Below are 6,555 nucleotides of genomic sequence, written 5' to 3'. Positions count from 1 at the left end.
AGCAATTACACAGAGGGGCTAACAGGGTGGGCTTCTGCTTAGCTGGGTTCAGCCCTCCATTATGGATACCATTGCGATTATGAAGCTGACTATCCATATGGCCTTGCACAAGTCACTAAACTCTCTAAGTCTGTGCTTCTTCATCTATAAAATGAGCTACTAAGAATGCTCAATTCATAAGGTTGTCATGAGGCTCAAATTAGATAAGCCATACCATGTACTTAATACCTGGTATGTAGGAGATAATTGATAATGTTAATTATCATTAGTCTTTGGCTGGAGCAGGTGGCCATTTGTCTGTGGTGCCTTCATCACACTGAGAAGGTCATGCTGCTTCCAACTCTCCCGCTCTTTGCTTGAGTCCTGCTGTGCCAGTTATTCTGCTCTTACATTGTTAACTCTCCTGGAGGTCAGAGAAGCTTGTGGCTGGTGATGGAGGGCATCCAGGACCTTGGCCAACAAACCAGTTGAAGGCTCTGATCGGTGGCCTTGACTTTCTCAGTCCTAATCTTTTTATACCCAGCAAAGTAAACTATCAGGGGTCAGGTCAAAAGTAGAAGTGCAAGCAGAGAGCCAGTCCATGGACAGGAAGGTCCCAGAGGGTCACCCATTTCACCTTGACATTTGATATTGAGATAAAAATTGAATGCAATAAATTTCACTCTAAGTGAGACAACAGATTCTCTTCTTCTCAGTCCATCTGAGGCTGGGCGGTCTTCCTATTAGTCAAGTCATAAATCTCCTGGTGGCATGAGTGCTGGGCACATGATACCCTGCACTGTCTCCTGTTTCCAGAAAGAGTTGATGGATCCTTCCCCTCACATTTATTTCAGCCATTAACATGGCACAGTAGAATTTCAACAAGACAGAAATAGAAGACAGAAAGGTTGGTCCTGTCAAAAGCTCTTAATATAATTATGAAAGTCTAACCTCTGCATGTACCCCCAGCCCTCCAGGAATAATTAGGCTGTAAGACACTGGGAACCAAACTGAGGTGGGGAAAGGGAGGGACAAGGATGGGCAGGATGAGGGCAGGCTGATTAGTGTAATGGCTTTTGTGGCTCTGCAGGAGGATCTGGAATACTGCAGCCCTGCAGGCACCCTGGGAATTTTGCATGTTCATAAAAGCCCCAGTTAGAGCTTGGATCATCTCAGGCAGCAATTAGTGTCTCTAATAGTTTCAACTGATGCATTATAGCTGACCTGGCCCCATCCCCAGCACATCTTGTGCACCAACTCTTTGCTGAAGATTAGTTATGTAGAAATATGACCTTGTCAACCCTCCTGCCCCCATTTGCCTCGGCTACACCCACAGGATCTGCAGAGGTGCCAGGGACACCTTGGCCAGGGTACCCAGCTTCAGGATTGATGGGCGCCTCAGAGGCAGGCCCAGTCAGAAGAGCCAAGCTACCAGCGGGGAGGCAGATTCCCTGTTTCCTTGAACATTTGCTTTGCATTTAGTGTTTACTTTTGTCTTTGAAAGGCAATCTACTGAATGAAAAAAAGCAGTCCCCAAAGTCCATTCCAAGTTGTCTCTTCTCCAACTTAATTTCCATTCTAATGTTTATGAAGCTCCCACGGGGCATTTGGCATTCATTTTTCTAATTATGCTGCAATTCTCCCCAGGATTTGCTGTCTTGTCACCACCCCCTGCCCCTTCCCTACCATTTCAGGGTTTGCAATGGAATGACTGAGCTCAAGTGTCCATGGGAGGGGGCTCGGGAGGGCTCTAACACAATGGGAATGAGCAACTCCAGACTTCAGGTTGTCCTTTTGCTTTGCTAGCTGCCACCCAGACCCCAGAGCATCCATTCTACACTGGTGGCTGAGTGACAGCTCTGTGCTGTTATGGGGAGCAGACTTGGATCTCTGAAATCTTCTCTTCTAAGATTTTGTCTCTGTTGACAGTGATACTGACAGTATCTTTAAGAGTGGACCACAGTTCAGCTCTTGATCCAAGACAGAGTGTCTTGGTTTTGAATCTCAGAGCTGCCCTGAATTGGTCACGTGACCTTAGGCAAGTAGTATAACCTCTCTGTATCTCAGTTTCATCATCTATAAAATTGGTATCAACAGTGCAGAGTCATTGTTAACATTAAACAAATAAGTAGATGAAATTTCCTGGAAGAGTGCCAGGCATATAGTTAGCATCGGTTAAGTGTTGGCTTAAAATAATTATTAACCATTGGTTGATCCTCCTGGAATTTGCCTGGATGCCGAGGCTGGAGCTGCAGTCCCCAACATGCCCAGCAGGGTGTGCACTGCTCCTCATGGCCCAGGGTGTAGGAGATGGAGGCCACTGCTGTCTCCACTGGAAACCTTCGGAGGATTCTGTTGAAATAATGAATGCTTCCAGCACTTCACATCTCCACCCTATCCTTCAAATACACTGGCCTAGTGACTCCTGCAATGTGACTGGTTTGTGATGAAAGCAAGCGGGCAGGAGGACAGGAATGAAATCATAGAAATTCTAATTCCCAGGGGATCAGTCACTGGGCCAAGGCTACCCAATTAGGAAATGGCATAGTGGGCATTTATTTCCATATCAACTGGACTCTCAGACACCTGCCCAGAATCCCATAGAGTCCCTTGTGGGGGGCTTACAGTATTGGCCAGGGACTGTTCTGCCCTGTTCTGGTTTTGGAGTAGTGGGTGGTATGGACAAGTCTTCCAACAAATCTCTGAAAACAGAATTGAGGTTGTTTCATAATTCTCAAAGGTTGGAGATGTTCCAGAAGGTGGAGAGAGAAGTTGGCCTACTTTAAAGGGCTTCAGAAAAGGAAATTCCCAACCCTCTCCAGACCTGGGAAGAGCTGCCACCTTCAGGCCAAATATGGAGGATAAGCCTCTTCCTAAACTGTGCAGCCAACACTTCACAAATCTGTGCCCCTGCACATGGACAGGGAGTCCCCAAGATCAAGCCAGAGTCTGTGCTTGCTGTCTACCTAAGTAGCCTTGCTTCTAGGCAAGTGTGGATAAACCGTCTCTCTGCCCCACCAAATTAAGTTCCCAGGTTGGAGGGTCTGAGGACTGTCTTTGACAGTTTCTCCTCTGTATTTTGCTAACTTGCACTTGGCTAGATGCTAAAGTTAGTGGCAGCTCCATGGCCTAAGTCTGTGAGCACTGTAGGAATCCAGGCTACACTTGACCTCCAGCAGGCTGGGGAGAGCTCTATTTCCTGAAACCTGGGCTTAGATCATGAGAATAAGCAAACTTCTATGTCTGCAACCTGTTACCCACCCCTCCTAGTGGCTTCCATTCCCTGAAGTCCCTCTTCCAATAGTCCAGGCCCCTTGATTGCCTGTGATTCTCTGTTCAGACTCTGATTTTGCTGCTTGGGAGCAACTGTTTTAGTCTGGAAGTCCCAGATGGAGGGACACATATGTACTGGGGCAATCTGGTCCCCACTCCATTCCCCTGCCATTTCTTGCCATGGTGCCTTAACTACTTCTGTTAGAAATGCATCTTCCTGAGGCCGCTACAGAAGGCTAGTGGTAATGTGTTAAGGACACAGCCCTGGATTTGGGTCATTACTATATTATGCAAGGGCTACCTCCCCTCCTCTGGATGCTCAACTGAATGCTGGTAGGGAGAGACAGAACACACGAACCATCTGCAGAGGACATTCACTGCACACCCTCAGACCTCCTTAGCCACTTGCCAAATTATTACTGTGAGTCCCTTAACACCCAGGCTGCTTGTAGAGCTTAGCCACTGGCTGTTGGGAGGCCCTGCTGAAAGGAGGCTGGTTCTTTTGGTCTGGGAGAAAGGAAAGGTAGCCGACTTGAGCCCAGGAATAGCTTGGAATAGATAGCCACAAAATCCAGAACTCCCCAGAGCAGAAAAACACTGAATGGTATTTGGGAAGAAAGTTAGAAATGGCCAAGGAGACTAACTGATTTGCCTATTGTCATTCTGTCCCCAATATTGTCAAACTGTGCTCAAGCAATGTCCAGATTCTGAAGTTTTCTGCCCACCTGAACCCACAACTGTAGCCACTCGGGTCATGCATCCTGCCCTTGCTCTTTGCAGAAGCAGCTGATTCTCTGGGATGATCCCTGAGAATGTTAACACAGGTCCTTCTATGTGTTTGGGGATGGTTGGACAGAAAGTTGAGGTTTACCAAGGCATTCTGGAGGGCTCAGAGAACTGGAAGAACTGGAAGGGGCAAGTAGAATTTTGAGCTAACAAGCCTTTTAGGGTGGCTTGAAATCCTACCACAGGCCTCTCTGCTGGTATAGCTGACACTGAAGAGTAAAGAAAAGAGGGAGAGAAATGGTGAAAAATCACCAGGGGATGAGTCGTACTTTTGGATCTCAGAAGGTCTGATGCTGGGAGAGAGTCTGATCCCATAGAACAGCCTGTCCACTGAGTGTCCATCTGGCTGTGGAGCCATGCTGCCTCCCTCAGGGCCACATGCAGAAAGAAAGGGAACCAGCCAGGCAGGTGGGCAGGGCAGTTGGGTGGGGCTGCATCGGAAGTTGAGCCAATGATGTCTTTGCTCCTTCCTGTCTGGGGCAGCCCAAGGAAGTCACACCCCTACCCCAATTTTACCTCATGAGAATATCATAAATAATATCATAGGAGAGGCAATGTTGGTGCATCATCAACGTTACAGACACAAATAAGGCAATTTCCCTGATCCCTGAGGTTCATCTGTCTTTTAATTATTCATAACCACTGTCAATTACTACTGATCTGCAGGGCAATGAATGAGCTGAGATTTTTGCTGAAGGTGAATGGGCATGCGCTGCTCCAGCAAGATTTTGCTCTGAGCTGTTGGGCGCCACGTCCTCCATTAGTACTCAAAGCACAAGGCTCTCCCATCCGTCATTTGTGGCCTTATCTTATCGATCCTTTTAATAGCAGGCAGTAACAATTTATTAGCAATTTTCCAGAGTCTCTGCCTCCTGGCGAGATGTTTTTCCATCTTGAGAGCTGAAGTAATATTTCTTCTAAATCTGGCCCTCTTGACGGTTCTAAGAGAGGCCAGGCTGAGCCAGCCGGTGATGCCTACAGAGAAGGAACAGTTAAATGAGGACATTACTATTATTTCCCTTTTCCAGCTAATTTTGTGGTTTCAAATGAACAACTGTGCGTGGTAGGGGGCGGGGACCTACAGAGACCAGATGAAAAACAAGTGTTCTTTTATTTCAATCTTATATTGAAATCTGATTTTCAATCATTCATTTCCCCTTACAGAACCTGGTTTTTAAAAGCAAGGCCACAGGAAGAAAGAGAAAAGGCCAAGGCTGCCTGTTGGTGCTGGAGGGCTAGGTACCCGGAAGAGGACCTCCCTGCTGTCAGAGCCTGTGTGTGTGTGTCACTCAGCCTCAGGGACTGTTTTATCCACCAGAGAGAAAAAAACAAAGGCCGGGAGTTGGGTGGGAGAGAATAAACCACTTCCCTATTTCATGGCCCAGGAGTTGATTCATGGCACCTTCTCATCCCTGAAAAGAAGAACTGTGGGAATGATGTGGTGACCCTGGCTAACCACGTGGTGCAGCACCCTGCTGCCCCTCTTGGGAAAGGACAGGAGATGCTCTTCAGCCTGGATTGGGAGTCCTCTGGCTTCCCAACTGTAGGGCAGCCAAGGAGCCCCGAGGGACTGGGCCTGGGAAGATGTCTGGGGCTGTGTAAATTCAAAGGGTTTATCTTGTCAGTGGCCAAAAAGAACAGAGGCCTACAGGAGGCCAGGGACTTCAGAAAGCCCAAGCACAGGATGACTTCTTCAGGATTTCAGGGGTACAAAATGACCAGAGGGGCAATTCATGCCCAGGAAGACCATGCTGCCCCCAAGTCCTCTGGCCCAGCCTCCCTGTATCCCTGGACATACCAGCCCCCCACCCAGTCCCCCCTCCCCCCACAGAGTTGATTCCCAGAGCTGTTGTGTGTAGCAGCCACCAATTCCCCTTGGAGCAGTGCTGGCCCTAGTACGCCCTCTCCTGTAACCTTTGCAATAATAATAGACACCATTTAGCCCTGAGGGAAACAAAGGCTAGTGAAGGAGAGTGATTTGCCTACCACCAACCAGCAAGCATCTGGCTTTAAATGCAGGCCCATCTACTATATTATTTACTTTTCCAATATTTCTCTTATGGTAAATTATCAGTGTGTATACTTATATAAATATATTAATATGAGTAACATAATTATAGAGCTGCAATTTTATATTAGCAAAACTGTGTAGCTTATTATTTATTATTGTTATGTAATTTTTCCCCCGAATAGGTAATAGTTCATGGATTAAAAATTCAAGTACCTGTGTTCAACCTTGTCCTTCAGCTACCCAGGTCCTCAGAGGCAAACACAGCTATTAGTTCCTTGTGTCACCTTTCAGAGACAGTAGTTTAGCTAAACATAAGCCTATCTATTCTTTTTTACCCCTTTGCACAGATGGTGTGTATAAATACCCATCGTTCTGTTCATCATTCCCCCCCCACTTAGTATTTTTTTTTCCCACTTAGTACTTCTTGCAGGTCATTCCATTTCAGTACATAAAGAGCTGTCTCATTTTTATTTATGGCTCCTTGGTATAAAGACACCATATTAAAT

General features: G+C 46.8%; 1 long non-coding RNA gene across 1 annotated transcript; it reads left to right on the top strand.

Moving 5' to 3' along the window:
- Nucleotides 1-747: 747 nt before the first annotated feature.
- Nucleotides 748-5,418, top strand: LOC144365289 (uncharacterized). The gene is made up of 2 exons (XR_013423595.1): nucleotides 748-886; nucleotides 5,203-5,418. It is a non-coding gene; the product is annotated as an uncharacterized LOC144365289 (long non-coding RNA).
- The last annotated feature ends 1,137 nt before the right edge of the window (nucleotides 5,419-6,555 follow it).

Source organism: Ictidomys tridecemlineatus, chromosome 7, assembly GCF_052094955.1.
Source record: "Ictidomys tridecemlineatus isolate mIctTri1 chromosome 7, mIctTri1.hap1, whole genome shotgun sequence".
Classification (NCBI taxonomy): Eukaryota; Metazoa; Chordata; class Mammalia; order Rodentia; family Sciuridae; genus Ictidomys; species Ictidomys tridecemlineatus.
The sequence above is the reverse complement of the archived record's forward strand: the minus strand, read 5'-3'. Positions and strand labels throughout refer to the sequence as shown.